The sequence below is a fragment of the Rhinolophus sinicus genome, chromosome 5 (assembly GCF_057876585.1).
Source record: "Rhinolophus sinicus isolate RSI-liver-muscle chromosome 5, RSI-T2T, whole genome shotgun sequence".
NCBI lineage: Eukaryota > Metazoa > Chordata > Mammalia > Chiroptera > Rhinolophidae > Rhinolophus > Rhinolophus sinicus.
Window position 1 is genome coordinate 97,310,056 of NC_142505.1, and position 21,104 is coordinate 97,331,159.

Here is a 21,104-nt window from a genome sequence, read left to right on the forward strand (position 1 = left end):
GACCAATGGAATAGAATTGAGAACCCAGAAATAAAACCACATAAATATGGACAGATAATTTTTGACAAAGAAGCAAAAAACATACAATGGAGAAAAGATAGCCTCTTCAGTAAACGGTGCTGGCAGAATTGGAAAGCCACGTGCAAAAGAATGAAACTGGACTGCTATCTGTCACCATGTACCAAAATTAATTCAAAATGGATTAAAGACCTAAGCATAAGACCTGACACAATAAACTGCATAGAAGAAAACATAGGTACTAAACTTATGGACCTTGGGTTCAAAGAGCATTTTATGAATTTGACTCCAAAGGCAAGGGAAGTAAAACCTAAAATAAATGAATGGGACTACATCAAACTTAAAAGCTTCTTTTGGCACAGCAAAATAAACCATCGACAAAATAAAGAGGCCACCAACTGAATGGGAGAAGATTTTTGCAAATGACGCCTCCGATAAGGGGCTAATATCCAAAATATACAAGGAACTCATGCAACTCAACAACAAAAAAACAAACAACCCAATTGAAAAATGGGCAGAGGACCTGAAGAGACATTTCTCCAAAGAGGACATACAGATGGCAAATAGACATATGAAAAAATGCTCAACATCATTAATCCTCAGAGAAATGCAAATAAAACCACAATGAGATATCACCTCACCCCAGTCAGAATGGCTATCATCAACAAGACAAATAGTAACAAGTGTTGGAGAGGCTGTGGAGAAAAAGGAACCCTCATACACTGTTGGTGGGAATGCAGACTGGTGCAGCCACTATGGAAGGCAGTGTGGAGGCTCCTCAAAAAATTACGACTAGAATTACCATATGACCCAGCAATCCCTCTCCTGGGTATCTACCCAAAAAATCTGAAAAGATTTATCCATAAAGACACGTGTGCTCCAATGTTCATTGCAGCTTTGTTTATAGTGGCCAAGACATGGAAACAACGAAAACATCCTTCGATAGATGAATGGATAAAGAAGTTGTGGTACATATACACAATGGAATACTATTCAGTGGTAAGAAAAGATGAACATGGATGGGTCTTGAGATTATAATGCTAAGCGAAATAAGTCAGACAGAAAAAGCAGAGAACCATATGAGTTCACTGATATGTGGTATATAAAACTGAAAAAAAAAAAGAATAAGGCAAACAAATGAAGGAACAAAAACTCATAGACATAGACAATAGTTTAGGGGTTACCAGAGGGTAAGGGGGTAGGGGGTTTCTAGAAGAGGGTAAACAGGTTCTAATATATGGTGATGGAAAGAGAACTGACTGGGTGGTGAACACACAATGTGATATATAGATGATGTATTACAGAATTGTACACATGAAATCTATGTGACTTTACTAACAATTGTCACCCCAATAAACTTTAATTAAAAAAAAGGTTTAAGATAGTCCATTTAATTAAAAAAAATAAAAAAACAGGTGATAGAATAGCTTGTATTAAAAGGAACTCACTTATGTAACACTATATATGCGTGTTATATGTTTATACATAATCTTTATCTCTATTTTATATATAGACACACATGATATATATAGACATATATGAATATTAAGCACATATGCAATAATTTGTAATACATAATAGCTCCAGGAGGACTCCTTTCTGTGCATATACACGTCGGTATCCTGTGTCTCAGTCACCATTGGCGCTAGCAATGAACTCAAATTGAGGTGTATAAAAACAGCCCACCTTGGCCAGGTAGCATGTTTGTACTGTAGCTGAGACCTGCAAGGCCCATGGCAAGGATGGGTGTGGAAATTTTAAGCAGATCAGTAAGAGAGAGATTTGGGGGCAAGAAAGTTTTTCTGTAGCTCTTCAATCACTTCCTATAAATATTCAAATGTAGGACCACACATAGCTCACACATGACTTAAAACTGAATGGAGACATCTGAGGACATGCTATCTTCCTTTGGGTGCACAAAGCCACTGACTATATCTGAATGGTGATAGTCAAGACACAGTGAATAATGAGTCTGAGAGTCATTTTAATACAATGAACTCCTCCTGGTAATTTTCAGGCATCAACTCAAATTCTTTAGCTAAAAAAAAAATTGGGTTTTAGCTTTGCTATTCTTGCTGATTTCTTTTCAGACAGGTGGAAGGTTTTATTAAGCACTCAGTATCTATAGAATTGATGCAGGTCTTTGTGAAGATCCAGGCAAATTAAAAAGTCAGATTAGCAACGCATATTTAATACTGCTTTGTAGTTTGTTTTTTTAAAAGTTGGCAGCAATGTTTACTTTTTGAGGCCGAGTTATAATTATGCAAATTGGAGACACAGTCTGCATATGGTATAGTGATAATGCCTTGGGTTTTATATTGAGTCAAAAGTATTTCTAAACATTTCTTCAATTTTATCCATGACTTGGGGAAAGCCTCGCTAAAGCTGAGTGCCTGCTTTTTCATCAGTGATGGAGTATATGATGCCTTGGAACTTAGGCACCTGTACAAGCATTCATCTTGGAGGAAGCACCACTGAGATTTGCAAGTAGCACCTTATAGCGGATACTATTGATCGTCTGTGCAATAACCATTCATCCTTCCTTTCTCTTTTTTAACAAGACTTTAATTTTGTTCAGATATTCACTCTTCTGTATGTGACCACATGCTTCAGGGGGTGTAGGTCCCACACCTAGCCCCAGTAAGGTACTAATGATTCGTCTAAGCCAATCATGGTGGTCCTATCTGCTTTGTCAGGGATTGATGTAAGCAAGGGTATGTGACACAGTTCTGGTGACAAAGAGACAGCCCACTGAAGATGTTAGAACTCAGATTTTGGTGACAGTTTTGAGCTACTCCCTTAACCAACTACAGACCTTTCCTACTTCAGGCATTTTTGTCAGAGCTAATAACTTTTTTTCTTATTATTTAGGCCATCTTGGGTCTGTGTTTTCTGTTACTTGCAGCCAAGAATACATCTTAAGTGATCTGTACCTTGATGGTTCCTGTATTGCTCCTGGGGAACAAATGAATATATGGAGAGACAGATAGAAAGAAAAGATAAAAGGTAAGTCATATACTTGGCATCTAATTTACCAACGAGCCTGGTAGATTATTCATTTAAATGGTTGGAGGAAGGAATGGTAGTTTAATAAAGCTCATCTTGGCACCAAAGAGGAGTCCATCTCTTATGACCAATGAATTGTAGGAAAAGCTACTCACCATTCACACTGTTGCTTTCATTGAAACAAGCGTCACCAGTCCCAATTCTCCTATTAAAGCAAGCCTACAAGACACAAGAGAGAAAATAAATACAAAATGTACAATCTCATTTTGGTATCAGGCACTAATCAAGTATTTTGCCCTTTTCTCTCCAGCTGGATGACTCTAGCTTTAAACAAACTCCATAGATCAAGCTGGATATTTTCCCGGGAAGTTGTTTCAACAGGAATGGTTTATTCCTATCAGGGAATCAGGGTCGCTACTTGATCTGCTACCCCCTACAATGTACGTCATGTTCCCATCGACTCTAAGTAAAAGCCTAGTTTCTCTCTGAAATGCGTGCTGGCCCACCCATTCAGTGTACTCTACCTCCTTTGCCGCTTAACTGGTTCAGGAATGGGCACAGGACTTGATTCAGGCCAATGAAAGGCAGTCCTGAAACTTGCTTTGAGAATGTGGGGGACAAACAGAACTGTTCCTATTGCATGTAGCATGCCGAGAATGCCACCTCGAGCTGTGGGCAGCCAGCATGGGAAATCGTGACTGCAGTTTTGAGTGAGTGATACAAAGCTCTGATATTGTTTGGGCACTTGGATCTAGCTCTGGTTGAAATGCTTCAACTTTCCAGTTGTATGCACCAACACATACCCTGTTTTGCTTAAGCCGTTGGGTTTTCTGTCTCTTTCCATCAAAAACCCTCCCTAATACATAATTCTCACTTTACAAAGTATGAAATGGAGGCTCAGAGAAAGGTTAGGATAGAAGTAAGCGCCGTGCAAGGGCTCTTGCCATTGCCATCTCCACCTACTCAGTCAGTGATCTATCACAGCAAAATGGAAAGCGCTGATACACCATTGCTTTCTTACTGGCTTTAACATTTCCGTTTCGGAGAAAACCGAGGAGGCTTCCACAGGGTTGCCAAGGGAGATAATAGATAATCTATATTATTTTAGCAAAGTAAAGATTGCTCTATGTGCATGCACACGTACACACACACACACACACACACACACACACACACACACACACACTATGAAAGGCCACAGTGGTGCTTGAGATTCGCAAAGATCTCCTCTGAGTATCTGTCGGGGCTGCAGGCGAGCTCGGGTTGCAGTCGTCTCTGCCCAGGGGACTGCTGCCCTCAGCCTATGGACCTCTCTGCTTCCTCAGTCCTGTCGTCCTGACCCTGTCATCTCCACGCCAGCCCGGTCTGCTGGCCTGTGACTGGACGGATCACACACGTCTCTCCACCAGCTGAATGACCTGCCCAGTGCCTGGTCCACCCGCAAGTGAGTCACTAAGCAGTTGTCACAAAGAGGAAATCCGTAACCGAAATCCTGCTCCTTTGTGCGTTGTGCTTGACTCACATTTTTAAAAATTAAACTACCTTGACCAATTTCACATAAAAACTTAGATTTCAAGCTTCACTTGAAAAAAAGAAAATCAAAAGTCCTGTCAATACCATATGTATTCCCACCCGGAGACAAGGGCTAAATTCGAGTACTTTAGACGCATTTGCCTCCTTTACCCTGTTCCCCATCTGGCCTCCTTGACTCATTTCTGCCACCTGCCTGGCTGCTGTGCGCATACGCATTTCCAACCCCATCCTACCTTTCCTACGACCTGTTTGGAGCTAATCCAGCTCAGGTGCCACCTCGCCCTCCAGTGGCTGCGTCTGGAAGCATCCTGTTTCCTGCCAGGTTCCCACCTCAGCCTCCTGTCTCTCCAGAAATAAAATCACAGTGGTACCACTGTGCGATTTTATGGTTCCTTCGCCTTGCTCTATGGTCTAGACCCTCTGCCAAAACCACGAATTACTTATTTGAATCATGAAAACATTGTTTTATAACTGCCCTTGTGAAAACAAAGCTGCCCTGGGTACGACAAGGGACGAGGACTTGAGGAAGGCTAGGTAGTGTCATCAGGGAGGAACTGAATGAGTAGAAGACACTGTCACTCTGTGACCTTTTATAAATGATTTCCTTTTCTCTGACTGTTTCCCCTACTATTAAGAGAGGGAGTTGGGCTAGACTAGTTGTAAAGTGGTGGCCCACAAGCCATGCCCAGAAAATAGATGGTAGTTTAAAAAATATTATTACATATACATAATAAATTACATAATTTATTATTGTAATTATAATAAATATAATTATTTATTATAATTTATATAAAAATATAAATTATTATATATTTTCATATATAAAATAATTATAATAAAAATTATTATATATAAAAATAAATTATTATTTATATAATAATTATACAAAATTATTATATTATATAATTTTATTATATAAATTTATTATATAGCTAAAAAAAAGAAGAAAAAAAAAGGAAAATTCCAAGTAAGAATTCAGATTATAGATGTGTCAGAACTACGTATGTAGCAACAAATGACAATGGACCAGCATTCGCAGATGACACCGATGGCTAGATGGGGGTTCTAAGTTCTCCCCAGTCCTCCCCCATTTCCTTGTGGATGGATACACGTACACTAACCACCTGTGTATTCATTTACGTCCCTACCTGCCCCTCATAGGCATTTGTGCCTGCCACCCGTGAAAGAGGTAACCTCTAGGAACCCATCAGCCCCAGTTCTGTGAGTGGAGACCGGTGATCTGAGAGTTAAGAGATGATCTGGAGAACAGAAAAATGTTCTGTGCAAAAAGAACACACTGTAGCATCCCAGTGAGCCTTAATGAATCACTCCTCCTCCCCACTTGGCCCAGAGTTGAAACAGCAAGCCGCCCAAGCCTTTGTGAATGTCCCACTACATGGTTAAATCTGAAATGTCAACAGCCGGGTTTTGAAAGTAGCAGAATATTCTTCCGTTGGGGTTGCTAGCTGATTCTCCAAGTAATTTGCAATTCAAGTGTCTTTTTGTTTTGTATGAAAATTTGCTGCTATTTGGAAAGTGGGGAAGAGCTAAATTGCATCCTGCTGGTTTTACTTCGACTGTATCAAAAAAGAAACTGTTAATCTGGTTCCATAATTAACTTTCCTGTTCTAAAAAGGCCCTGGGAGAGAGTCCAGAGAGTGGCTGTCAAGTCCCAGCTTCTCTTCTCAATAACTCCTTTCAACAGAAAAAAGAATGGGTCCAGGTGGACACTGCTCTTGTTTTTCTCTTTTTCTGATTTTCCCCTCCCCTTTTACTGTTATTCCCATCCAAACAACCTTTAGTGAGCTCTAAATGTGGATGGGTAAAGAACTGGGTTGAACAGAGGGTATAAATTTATTTACAAAGATAAATAAATTCCCATGGAGCTGCCAGAAAAATGTTAATGTTCTATCCATCAATCTGTCCATCCGTCCAAAATGTGTTAGGTTTCTCCATTATATGCTAGACACTGTGCTAGGTATTGGTCTGTGATAAATGCAAAAGTGACTTAAGTGGAATTCTAAAGTGGAGAGATGACTTCTTGACTAGGGCCCTAATAGTTGGCTTTATGGAGAAATAGCATTGAAGTTGGTTTTGACTCCAGTAATATTTGTGTACATGCACATACCCACACATGCGCATGAAATCTGGAAGGACAGAATAACCGATGATAACAAGGCCATGCAGCCTGGAAATTAAGTTTGACTATCAAGGGGAGACCACTTTGGCACAAACAGAGGGTTTAGACTAACATTACATGTTTCCCTGAAAATAAAACCTAGCCGGACAATCAGCTCTAGTGCGTCTTTTAGAGCAAAAATTAATATAAGACTGATAATATAGTAAAATAAGACCAGGTCTTTAATATAATATAACATAACATAACAACATAACATAACATAAATAATATAATATAATACCAGGTCTTATATTCATTTTTGCTCCAAAAGACGCTTTAGAGCTGATTGTCCATCTAAGTCTTATTTTGGGGGAAACACAGCAAGAGCTAACACTCATTGACTACTGGGAACCGTGCTAAGGACTTTTTATCTGTTATCTCAATGAAACCTCACAGTGCAACCTTACAAGTTACAGGCAGGAAACAGACTCAAAGAAATTCCGAGACAACAGTTTGGTGGGCCAAATGGCAGAGGTGGAACCTGGACTTGTGTGTGACTTCAGAGCATAGGCTTTGAACCATGGGACCGTATTTCCCAGCACGAAAACGACTAAAGAAGGACTTGGGTGCCCACCAATCACTCATATGATCAATTAACTCATTCATTTGTTCATTCATGGAAATATATGTATATTTGTTTCTTTCCTTCTGGGATGCAGGCCATTGTCTTATTCACAATGAAAGCCTCAAACAGCATAAACTCAATATATATATGATATCGTCGAGACTGCTAGCTTGTCCCCCAGTATCCATAGCCCTCCTTACCCATTAGATATAACCGTCGTCCTTGCCCTAAGTGTTACCTGTGTAGATGGTTGTCCAATGAGATATTTCAGAGTCCAGTCCCCCTTGGGATTATAAATTAGGGCCAATGGAATATGAATGGGAACAATACATACAAATTCTGGGTCATCTTCATAAAGATAAAACTACTTGCCAGGACTTTTCTCCCACCCCCTTCCTGTTGGCTGGGAAACAGTGTAGTGTTGTCCTTAGAACCAGAGATGGAAGCCACATGGTAAGGATGGCAGAGCCAATTGGCCAGCCTGTGACTCAGAATGACCTTGCGAGGCTGCCTACCTTCCCTAGACTGCTCTCCCACTTTTGGACTGTGAGGGACACACAGTCTTGCTCTTCTGTCTGAACTTGGTCTCCATGACAGCAGTTATCTGTGCCTTAATTCATGTTTAATGGAACTGGCCTGTTGACCTATGGACAGAAGTCTGACTTCCTTTCCATTTGTCTTTTTTCCAGGAGGGTGACAGCCTAAAATGATAGACCTAGAGCACTGAACATACAACTGAACATACATATGCCATGTCTTAAAAGTAGTCAGGGGGACATGATGGGAGGTGTGAGCTCAGGCTATCTCGTCCTGGTTGGCTGGGAGAGTTAAGTGAATAGATTTGTGCCTGGGATTTTATTATTTATGCTGGAGTAACTGAAAATCATCTTTAATCAGAAGTATGTCCAGACTTCCTAAATAATGTTTTGCACTGACATTCGTTGCTGATTCATTCTTCTCAAACTCATCATTTTAGAAAATTGTCTTTTGCTGCCTAAGTATTTCTTCCCATTTGAAACTTTACAGAGTTCTTTTTTTTTTTTTTGCCATTCCCCTTTAAGAGCCTATTTAGACAATTCTGCTGAGCATTCATTTCCTAGCTATTAACAACAAAATGCCTTGTATTTGTATGTTGTTTAATACTTGGCAAAACCCTTTCACAATCTAATAGCATTTAATCCTCAGGGAAGTCTGGTAAGTTAGTAGCCTAAGTATCAGCCCTCCTGGTCCCTAGATCGTCAGTCCTCAACAATAATGTGGCATCTCAGTAGTATTTAGTTATTCATTGTGAAGTATGGGATTTTGCAAATCATGGCTTTTTCAGATAATGTCATTCTTTTAATTCATCCTATGAATACAATAGATAGTTTCTGAGGAGCTAATATATTCTAGGAGCAGTCATCAGCATGGGTAAACAGTGGTGAACAAGACAGACGATATCCCTCTTCCTAAGGATCTGGTAGGCAGTTGATGAATCATTGCATTTTGAGCAGGATGGTGGATGTCTACTGTCTCATCTGTCCTGTGGCACCCCCTTCCTCTGGGGATAGACTAGTTGGACCAGATACTAAAACAATGACTGGCACATAGTAGGTGCTCGTTACTTCTTTGTTGAAACGGTAAATGAAAAAAGAGAGCTGGACACTACTTTTAAGCCCTTTTGTCTGGGACACCCAGTATAGTGTGTTGAGCAGAAAAGATGCTCAGGACATATTAGTTGAATGAATAAATGAAGGAAGGAATGAATGAATGGTATTATATTGACTATGCCATCAGGCATGATCGAAAAGAGTTTAAGATTGGATAAAATCCTACCATCTTATTTTATTTTGATTTTCATCCATTTTCTCAAAGTAGTGCAAAGCAGAGTGGTGTTACAGAAAAGGGCTTACATAACAGGCAGGCCTGGGTTTGATTTCTGGCTTTAGCAGCAACTCACCTGTATGATGCTGAGAAAATAATAACTACCCCCTCATAAGTGTTTTTGATAAGGATACAGTGAGGTAAGTGCAAAGCTTTAGGCAGAGCAGTTGACATACAATCAAAACTTCTAATGCTATTTATGTTCATTAAACCAATTTTTATTTGAGTGAGTATCTTCTAGGGGCCAGGTACTGTCTTAGTCCTAGGGGACACGGGAGGATAAGACAGATAAGGGCCTTATCCTCAAGCAGCTTCTGTTTGAGTGGAGGGAGATGATAAAGAAAAAATACAAATAAATGAAAAAGTAATGAACACGTAATTTGAAGAAGTAATACAGGCCACGAATAATAAAGTGGAGATAGAAATGAACAAAGCCTCCCCAGGACTGGGTGGTCAGAGAAGACGACATTTGAGCTGTGACCTGAATCCAAAAAGAAGCCAGCCACATAAAGACATGGGGAGAGAGTATTCCAGACAGAGGGAACTGCAAATGCAGACACCCTGAGGTTGGAATGAGCGTGGTGTGTTTGAGAAATTGAAAGAAGGGCTGTACGTGTATAAAGAGAGATGGTGGGCGGAGACATCAGACAGGGCGGCCTAATGGCCCTGCCATTTAGACCCACGTGTACTATGGGGCAGGCACTATGTTTGGAACCAAGAACAAAAGCATGAGAAGGCAAATCCAGCTCCAAAGTTCGCAGTCTATCTAATCTCACCAAATTTTGTTAAGGGAGGTTTCAGGTGAGTGGAGTTTTGTATAGCTGCATTTCGGCTATCTCACAGCTACTGGTATCTACGTCTTTGCCAATCTGGGTTAGAGGGAGGGGATGGTTCTGTGTTAGGCTTTCTCTGCTGAGGAAGCAGGAAGCAGTTACATAGTAAACATGAGCTTGCCCACAGGAGAAAAATTAGTGTATTTAAGGTAATTATACCTCATCAAGTACACATCCCATTTCTGTGAACCCATGCAATGTTTTAGAGGAGAGGAAGTGACGGCAACACCCCTCAGAACCCCTAAAGGGGTGAGTCAAACTCCGTTCTTGTGAAGGATTGCTCTACAAGTCATGCCCGACCACTTTACACACTGGCTGTCCTTATACATTCTCTGATTTTCTACATAAAGTAATGTGTAGGTATTGCTATGTTTTATACATAGGAACTGTGAAGGTCCAGAGGGCTCAGTGCAGTAGAAGGAAATTTATTTATAAGCTAGAAAAGGGTAAAGTACAAAATTGATCAGAATTCAGGCTTAAATCAGGGCAGAGTGAGATGTCAATCCATTTTCTGTGAGAATACCTGAGCCATCTCTCCCTGGGTGACCTTGTGCATTCTATTGCTTTAAATACCATCTATAGGCTGGTGATTCTTAAATTATATCTTCAGCCTAGACCACAGCCTTGGGCTCTAGACTTATGTATTCAATGTCTGATTTGACATCTGTACTTGGATGCTTCAAAGGCTTCACCAACTTAATGTGACTCTACAAGAACTCTTCATAATCTGGTTCCACTTGCCCTCCCCAGCATTCTGTTCCTTTCTTGTTCTACACCATCTCTCTAAATGGCACCACCATCCATCCATTGGATCCTGTTTTCTTCTCCTCACGCCCAACATACACTGCATCAACCAAGTCTTGTAGGACCCACCTCCAAATGATGTCTCAGATCCATCCTTTTATTTCTATAGGCACAGTCACTACCTAAGTCCAAATCTTCACCATCTGCTGCCCAGATCAGGGCTACAGACTCATTCTAATAAGTTCTTGCTTCATTCTTGCCCTCCCATAACCTGTTTTCCATAGGAAGAACTTAAAAAATGCAAACTAGGTACCTGCTCCACACACATACTTAATTTAAACACTTCAACTCCTTGTACTTTGAATTCTATTCACACTTTTCCCCTAGACTACATAGTGAAAAGTGGCACTTGCCCACCTTTGCAATCTCATACCACTCACCTTCCCCATCCAGCTCTAAATTTTGGCTACAATTGTCTTCTGACTGTTCCAAGAACATGCCAAGCTAGATGGCCACTTAGAGCACTGTGTTTGGAATGGAATGCCTTCTCTAGCCTCTCTGCATAGCTGGCTTCTCCAAATCTCACCTAAATTTCACAGAGACCTTCTCTGTTTCTTCTGCCTAAAGTAGCATCATCAGCAATAGACTCTCTCACAAAATTCTGTTTATTTCATTCATAGCAACTTTCACATGTCAAAGTGGTACTTCTGCTTTATTGTTGTTGCTGTTGGTCTCTCCCATACTGTATTATGTTCCATAAATGCAAGGAACACATTCATTTTTGTGCATTATTTTCTCCCTAGCCCTAAGCACTCTGTCTGGCACAGGGTAGGCCCTCACAATTTGGTGAATGATTAAATAAATGAATGCAGGAACAGACGAATGTTTCTCACTGATTGTAAGAATGGAGGCCTATATTATACAGAAATCACCCTCCTTTCCATTTCAACATTGACATGGTATACTGGCCATTCTATTTCTTTATGTTCTTACAAAACCATCTTTTTAAAATTCTCATAAAAAATTTATTGAGTTGAGCCTCAGATTGGATAGCTCAATAGCAAAAAAAAAAAAAAAAAAAAAAAAGTCTTCCTTAAAATTAAAGTTTCCCTGTTACAAAAATATCATCTAAACATTGTAAGAAATACCCATATGCCCATATACTTTTACTTTGGGTAAAACCATTGAAGACTCACATGTAGAGGGAAGTCTTAATGCTGGTATCTACCAGACTGTCTTGGCTGAGTCATTTCCCATCTCTGTTCCTTGGATTTTTGTGCCAGGCTCCGTTCTTTGCCAGCATGGAGAGCTTCAGCTAATCACCTCACTTCTCTCAGCATTGGGGTGCTCGTAGTTGGCTGCATAGTGCTTCCCACCCGCCCCCCCAAAAATATGTCCACATCCCAAATCCTGGAACCTGTGAATATTTCCTTATTTGGGGAAAGGTCTTTGCAGATGTGATTAACATAAGGACCTTGAGATGAGTAGATCATCCTGGATCACGCAGGAGGTCCCTAAATCCAATGACAAGTGTCCTTAGAAGAGAAAAACAGAGGGGGATTGAGATAGAGGAGAAGGCAATGTGGTCACAGAGCCAGAGAAAGGAGTGATGTGGCCACAAGTCAAGGAGTGCTAAGAGCCAGGAGAAGCTGGAAGAGGCAAGTAAGGGACGCTCCCCTCCAGCTCCTACAGGAAGCGTGGCCCTGTGGGATTTGGGACGTCTGGCCTCCGGAACTGTGAAGGATAACTTTCCCTTGTTTTAAACTACTAAGTTTGTGGTGATTGGTCATGGCGGCCCTAGGAAGCCAACATAGCATTCACCGGCACTATCAATGTGACAGAGTGCCACTGGATCTCCTTAGCCCAGAATCCAGTCTGTAATGTCACCACACATAGTGACCCAACTGGGCCCACTGTAGAAACTCTAACAATCGATGTATAGTCTAGTGAAAGGAAATATAGAGCACAGTCTTATTCACATCATGCCCCAAAGTCTTCTTAAACATTTAATGTTCACGTTCCACTTCCCATGGCAGCTACGTCTCCCTCTTCTCTTGCTCTTTTCTCTGGGATCTCTCTCCTCCAGCCACCTTCAGCCACATGGCCTCTCCTCTCTTCTTCACCCTCACTCCCTCTCCACGTCCCCTTAGCCAATACAGCAGCAAGTCTTGCCCTGGGTGCTAGGGGGATCTCCGCTTCCACAAGAGATGTGACAACATTAACAGGAAGCAACGCTAACAGTAACTGGTTGTTTACTACGTGGCAGCCATGGTGCTATGCACTTTTTATGGATTCTCCCTTTCAGCCTCCCAGAATGGGAGCTCCTAAATGAATTCCTCTGCCACCGTATTCAGGACGCGAAGCCCACATGACACCCTCAGGAACCCTAAGCAGGGCTGTCTTGCTTTCCATTTGCCTGTGCCCTTCCCAAGGATCTCCTTCCTCTGGGACATTCACTTCTGACCAGCAGATTGCAGACACAGCTTTACATGTCATATTGGTTGCACGACAGTGATACCCTGCCCCTCTGACACACAGTCATGTGCAGATTCTTACAGGAAGTAGGATTCTTGAGAGCCAACACTTCACCTAGGTTCCACCCCTTGCACCTGCAGGACCAGAAGGGACTCCAGAAAGAGTAAGGAGAAGAGGCAGAAAAGGCAGCTCTTCTAAGCCAGCTGTCTCTTGGAGGAAAAGGTCGAATGCCGTTTGCTTCAGGAGCATCAGGATTTAGTTTAACCTGGAGCTTAAACAATTTTCTTAGGGTGGGAACTGGAAAGGAAGGATGGAAACAGGAACCTGAAGAACACGGCCATGCAGAACCTGCCTCAGCCACCAGGGGCACCCAAGGCTGGGTGGTGAAAGCTTCCCCTGTGTCCTCAATGTGTGTCAGAACTCATTAAACACGTATGGCTTCCAGGCCTCTGGAGACCCAGGACCCAGGGCCCTGGAGCCCAGGTGGAACTTGGGGCAGCCCCTGCACCTTCCGCCTGACTACCTTGCCTGCCGCTGCTGCCGGGTGCAGACCCCCTCACTCCAAATGGCTCCACCGTGCCCAACCCACAGATGCGCCAAATGCCCTGCGGGTTACCCACGGTCGTGTGCACTCTGGATTCGCTCCCACTCTGTGCATCAATATCAACTTCCTTTTGCTCTGAAAGTAACTTTCCAAGTCTGTCTCCACCTGCATCCCTCACTCCCTCGAGACTGCCAGCTTTGTTAAATTGTTGGCTCTGAGTTGTTGCAGTACCTTGGCAGTCTCTCTCTGCTTGAACTTCACCCATCAAATCTCCGAATGATTTGTGTCCACCTCCGACCTCACCTCCAGCCTAAATTCTTTGAGGGCAGGAATGATATTTTACACACTCCATGCCTCCCAAGTGCTTAGCACTGGGCCTTGCCTAGAATAGCTACTTAAGGGGTTTCTTCCATAAACAACTATTCATTCATTAAGTGACAAGTGACAGGAACTTCATTGGTGCTAGTGAACAAACTAGGAGGGAACAAAGTAACTGTGGAGCTCCTGGTGGATAGCTTACATCTTAGTGAGAAAGCTAAGCACGTGCGCACACACATAACACACACACACTCAAAAAAGAAAAAAAAAAGCATTTCCATGGTGCTAAATACTAGAACAGAAACAGTGTGGAGACTGAGAAAAGATAACAGATTGAGGAGTTTAGGTAGGGTGGGCAAAGGGAGGTTTCTTTGAGGTGGTGACATTTATACCAAGACTTGAAGGGTGAGAAGCTGGCAGCCAGGCCAAGTCTTTCAGGCAGAGGGACTCGGAAGTCCCTAAGGAAGGGTGAAGGTGGGAAAGAGTCTGACACATTCAGAGAACTGAGGTGAGACCACTATGGCTAGAGCTCAGCTGTGGAACTTGGGGAGTGGGAAGAGAGGTATGCGGGGTTGAATAGGAACCCCCTAAAATTCAAGTTCACCCAGAACCTCAGGATGTGACCTTATCTGGAAATAGGTACTTTGTAGATATTACTATTAGGTTGCTGCAAAAGTAATTGCAGTTTTTGCAATTTTTTTTAAACCTTTTAAACTGCAATTACTTTTACACCAACCTACTAATTAAAAATGAGTTCATACTGGAGTAGGGTGGGCCCTAATGCAATGACTGGTGTCCCTGTAAGAGAACAGAGACACACAGAGAGACACAGGGAAGGCAGCCATTTGAAGACAGAGGCAGATGGGAGTGATTGTCTACAAGATAAGGAAGGCTAAGGAACACTGGCCATCACCAGAAGCGAGGCAGGAAGCAAGAAAGCATCCTCCCCAAGAGCCTGTAGAGAGAGAATGGCCCTGCCAAGACCTTGATTTCATTACCAGCATCCAGAATGGTGAGAGGATTAATTTCTGCTGCTCAAAGCCACCAAATATGGTAATTTGTTATGGTAACTAATCCGGGGGCAGGGGCAAGACAGTGTTTTATTACTAGTGAAAATGGTGTTAGGCAGAAAGGATATTTTGTTTTTTCTCTCAGATTTGTGCTTTAAAAAGGTACGTCAAACAGATGAAACAAGTCCTCATGCTCAGAACGCTTTCTCATATCTTTCCTTAAGGCTCAGACACCTGTGCCATTTACAGTGTCTTCACCAAGGTAACTTCCCACTGACCAGGCACGACGCTGGCCCTCTGGAAGAGCAGTCGTCTGGCTTAACCGTCTCCACCATTAACCACTAGAGGTTCCCAAACATTGCCCTTCTATTTTTAAGCAAACAGGAGTCTACTTCTGCCTTCTGAATTGAGCTCCTTTTGTCCCCAGACACGCGGTGATGACAGTGCTGTCCTTTGCGTCCTCCCTCCAGTCCCCTTCAGGTCTCATGAAAAGCATTACACATTCTGAAGTCACTGTTAATTAATGCTGATGTTTGCTTTGCTGACATTGCTGTAAAAAGTGCTTATTTAAGGAACGAAGTGTTCTTCTAATTCTGAGCACAACTTTCAGTATGTGCCTAAAAATCAATGGATGACTGGACTCAGGTGCCCAATTATAGCGCGGAATAAGCCACTCATGAGCGCTAGCTGTCTGATGTGTGTGGAAAAATCACATAACTTGGAGGGAAGAATGGCCAAATGGGGAGATGGGGCAGAAGCCAGAAAGTTCTGGAGTGCACAGATTTATGCAACCTGATAGGATTTCAAGTTCTCAGCTTCTTAGAGTCTGGGAGAAAATGATTCTCTTTTTTCCTCACAACTACTAGTTTTGCCCATAATTCTTATGCACTCAAGTCGCAGTTGTGACATTACTTCTTGCCAGCTGTAATAAGGACTTTTGCGTTGGGGTACTAACAACGGGTCAGTTATCGAATCAAATGGTGTATATTCAATATTTCATTTAAGAAGGAAGTTGGGTGCCATTGATAATGCCAATTTCATCAATAAACGATAATGTCATTATTGAGTGTCAAAAATGGTACTTCACATACATTATTTTTCCTAATCCTAGCCCTGTAGGGTAGTGGTTAAGAGTATGAACCTGGAGTCCAACACATTGCGTTTAAATCCTGGCTCTGCAACTTAGTAGCTAAGCGACTTTGACAAATTGCTTGATTTTTCTAGGTTTCAGTTTCCCCATCTGTAAAATGAAAGAAAAGTATCTCTCTTACAAGGATTAAATGAAATCTTGTAATATAATCTAGCTTATAATGATGGCGATGATAAAAATTATAATTATAATAGTAACAATTGTATAGCATTTACTATATACCAGGCATACAACATATAGATGGTGTAATTATTATTATTGTTTTATAGATGAGAAAATTGAAAAGTGGACAGGTCAAGAAACTTGCCCTGTATCGCAGAGCTAAGATGTAGTAGAGCTGGGATTAGATCCATTGTTTGCCGATGGTAGCATTGTGATCTAGACTTCTTACCACAGCGGTTCACACCAAGTACATGCAAGACACATATTTGTGGATCGATGAATTATAGGCAGTGTATTCCTGCCAGAGAAGAGTCTTGGATCTTGCTTATGAAGGGACCCAAAATTTTGCCACCCTGAGCTGTTTTTTGGGATATTGATTTAAAGCTGTTCACTAAGAAACAAGACTCAGAGAGAACCTTTGAGTCTCCCCTCACTTTCCTGCCCAAGAGATTCAGACAGAAAAACCTGCTTAAGAATTTTCAGCCGAGTATTAGGCAGGAAGATTCCAAGCCTGTTAGCTAGATATAACCCTTGTGTGCATTGTTTCTGAATTGCCCAGCAAGAATTTTCCTGCCATGTGTGTTCAGCTCTTCCTCAACTACCTGCAAATCACCCATTCTTACTTCTGAAATCTAAAACCCCTTTCTTCCCCTTTCTCCTTTGTTCCAAAATGTCTTATATACCTAATATCGCCTCACTGGCTTTGGCATTTTCATGCTTATGTGGATTCCCCATGCACATGAATTAAACATTTGATTTTCTCTTCTTAATCTGTCTCTGTTAATTTGATGATTGGCCTAGCTAGAGAATTTAGAAAGGCAGAGGAAAAGTATTAATCTTTTTTAACCCCACATTTAATAGTCTCCATTTATGCTTGATTTGGCTCCTAACAAATTGATTTCTTTTCTTCCTCCACTGGATTCAGCAGAGACAGATCTTTCCCCTTCGATTCTCAGCATTTGTGAAGTCTAGGTGGAAAGTACTTCCTAGATATCGCTTGGGAATGATGGCATCAGCTTAGGAGGCCAATTTAAAACGTCCACACTTCAAGGCTTAGGGGAAGGTGTGTGTCTTCCAGGAAGCTTCGAAACTTGCGTGTCACCTGGAGCCCTGCGGGGCCCTCACGGCCCTTTTGCCTCTTATTAAATCCACTCACGATGCAGAGTTTGCTGACTCATTGTCCCACTTTTATGCTACAGAACCTTGGTCAGCCCTCAGAATGTCCTAGAGTTACTTTCCGGAGTTCTTGGGGGGAGTTTCACATGAACTTGTGCAACTCTGGTCCCTCCTGGATTTCTGTGGCCCAGGAATCCACTGCGGATGTGTTTAACCACCACCCCAACCCCATAGTCTTCTTTGTGATCATGGATTTCCTGCCCAGGGAGCCTCCAAAGCCACAAACCCCAGCGGGAACTAAAATGGTGTTGCTGCCCCTACAGAAATGCAAACACTGTCCATCTCTGCAATTTGCCACTTGACTCTGTCTCATGATCCCACAGCCATGCCGCTTATGCTCGTCTCTCATGCCCTTCATGTCAACAGCCTCTTCATCCTCTGCTTGTAGCACCCTCGCCAGTCTCAGACTGCAGCCAGGCTGAGACACAGGGTGGGGAGACACCTGATCTTTTCATTTGTAGCTCTTATTATGAATGGTGATCACGCATTATTTTCTGCCTACTGCCCATCTTCCCCATGAGACGGCAAACTCCATGAGGGCATGGATTGACTATGCTTTGTGTACTATCTCCCCACTCAGAGGAGCATAGTCCCACACACAGTAGTGCTCAGTAAATATGTGCTGAAGGAATGAATGAATGGCTATGCTGTTCTCCAGAACCCACATATCCCCAAACCAGGGATCCAGGCAAGGCAGACAGAAGTTCTAACACAACTGAATGCTTAGGAAGAGCCCAGCCACCCACCCTTGCCATTGGCAATTACATACCCCAACTTCACCAGTAAATCAGAGTCCAAATCTGGATTCCAATATCTGGTCTTGAACTTAGGTAGGAGATATATGGCCCACATGGTCCTTCCACATAGATGGAAGCTTTGGAAATGCCTTCTTCATCTTAGCACGTCCACATGGTCTAACACAGTGCCCAGCACAGATCTGCTCAAGAAATATCTGTTAGCTACGACCAAGCACGATGGTCAAGATGAACGTCTCCTAGCTTGTCACAGACCTCCTCCCCATCGATTTGCTGCCATCTTCCAGCCATGTCAAGGGAGGTGGAGACTTGGAAGGAAATTCTGCAACAACTTTTTCCTTCAGCTCAGCTCTCTGGACATGGTTCATACCACTTCTTATCAGGTGCTGAGAAACTATTTCCTAAAACATGGGTGGGCCTTAGAAAGCCTAAAATAAGCTGAGGAAGATGAGACCCTCATTGCATACTAGACAAGGGGGTGAGCCAAGTGCTTCCTGATTTGCCTCAGTTTGCAAAGACAGAACAAAAATATCTAACCTAGTGGTGCAGGGCTTTTTCCTCAGATAAGGTCAGGCCACATGCTCTTGGCTCTGCCCCTAAATGAAAGCCAGGAACATGCCCACACCTCAGCCATGCACTGTTTTCAACTCATGGTTCTCAACCGGGGACGATTTTGTCTCCCCCAGAGGACATCAGGCAATGTCTAGAGACATTTGCGATTGTCATAGCTGGGGGATTCTACTGATATCTACATGGAAGAGGCCAGGAAGAGGCCAGGAAGAGGCCAGGAAGAGGCTGCGAAACATCCACAATGAACGCAAAGAACACCTTCCCATAACAAAATTACTCGGCCCACAGAGTCACCAGGGCCGAAGTTGAAAATCCTGGTCCTAGATCAATCCAAAACCCAGGGAAGGGACACTGCTGAAGCCACCCAGAGCCTGGTGACTGCTGTTCAAGGCACCTGAGTCCTTTCTCCTTTCTTCCTGCTTCCTGTTGGCCCATTGGTTGCCAGTAGCTACAGCATTTCTGCTTCCCCAGCTGCAGCCTCCTGCACATGGAATGTGCACATTAGGGGACAACGTGTTTCAGACTTGGCAGCTTGTGCTGTGCAGCATCAAGGCCCCAGCGGAGAGGGAGATGCTTTTGTCCAGCTTCTCATCATACCCCTGCTGAACTCATAGGAGAGGAATCACTTCCCCTCCAGGTCCACAGTTCTGCATCCTCCACCCCATTCAGGAAACAGGAAAGAGGGGAAACAATTGGAGCTCAATACAAGGTATATTCTGAGCTGCTTGCTCAGAAAGAAGGGGTTACTTCCAGCTGACGTCACTCTGGCACATGCTCCCTGAGCAGCCTTTTTCCTGCATGCTTTCCCCACAGCATATCCTTGCCTTAAGGGCTTTTGTCGGTTCACCTGGCCTGGGTTTGACTAGCCGTGTAACCTTAGACCCCGGAACCTCCGTTTCTTTCCTTTTAGGTAAAAGAAGAATGCTATCACCGAGCATTCTGGATGTGCTACATGGATTAAACAACCACACCGCCACCTGCCATGGCCCACGACCTAGGCTGGCCTTGACGTGAGCATTACCATCTGCTAGGAACTATTTAGGGCTTTACACGTTATCAGATGTAATCTGCAGGCGGGGGAACAATTGGGGGTTCATAGAAACCATTTTTCAGAGAAGTAAACTGAAGCATAGAAAAAGGTTACTTGCTCAAGGTCACACAGCTTGTAGGTGGTGGAACAATTTAAACCTGGTAGTCCAACCCCTGAGCTCTACTTTAATGATGCAGAGAAAAAGAGCTCTGGATAATGTGAGGTACTACATGACCTCAGCATTCTTCCCCCCTCACCCCCGTGCTTTGTATTTGTTCTTTATTCTTTTAAGTAACTTTAGCTGAGCACTTCTGTGTGTGAAGAGACTCTGCTAGAGGTCAAAGGTGGCGTTTCTTCATCACTGCTCCTGCTGGACTCACAGGGAGGCAGAGATCAAAGTTCTGACCAGTCCCGAACCCAGTCTCCCACTCCCTGATGGCCCCCTGAGTTCAAATGCTCAAATTCACAGCACAAAAGCATCAGCTGTCCTACACCCTCACCCCTGCATTGAGACGAGCAGATCTGCTTGGCCACGTAGCTACTTCTATAAAGGATGAGAGTTACAGGTGTGCCTCACCTCCTCAGGGCAGCCTTTTTGTCTTGGTCATAGCCCCCTCTATACTGTTTTATAGTAGCATGTTCCCCTGGCCTTCTCAGCACTTGTCCAGTCTCATTACACGCGCAGATGTGTACGCGATACGAGCACGAACTACGTTGGACTGCTTTTGTTCCTTTTGCCGTGTCTATCACGGGGGTGGGACATTGAGAGTGCTCTATACATACATCCAACGAGGGAACTTGAGCTCCTGCTGTGTGAGGCACTCTACATGTATTATCTCACCACGTGAGCAGGGGTTAGTGCTCACATTTTCCAGATCAGGAAATGGGCACAGCTAATAAGGGTGGAGTCAGAATTCGAACTCAGCTTCACCTGGTCCAAAGCCCCCTGTCCTTTTAGTGTTAGACTAGAGTTTGGAAACCAACACTTCCAATTGTTTGGGAGACAGTATGAGCAGCAGTTAAGCACGTGAGCCCCGGATTCCATCTGCTTTGGTTTAAAAATTGGCTCCATCACCCTCCACGCAGGTGTGTTGGACCTTGAGTCTTGTGTCTGCTCTGTGCCTCAGTTTTCTTATAACTACAATAGAGATAGATACCTCATGGTATAATTGT

At 43.0% G+C, this 21,104-nt stretch overlaps 1 protein-coding gene across 2 annotated transcripts in view; it reads right to left on the bottom strand.

Moving 5' to 3' along the window:
- Positions 1 to 21,104, bottom strand: part of ATP10B (ATPase phospholipid transporting 10B (putative)) — a 258,806-nt gene that overhangs the window by 154,084 nt on the left and 83,618 nt on the right. For both annotated transcript variants that reach the window (XM_019740727.3, XM_019740736.3), the window contains one exon: positions 3,180 to 3,243. The gene's annotated coding sequence lies outside the window, so the exon portion shown is untranslated. The remainder of the gene's footprint in view (positions 1 to 3,179; positions 3,244 to 21,104) is intronic.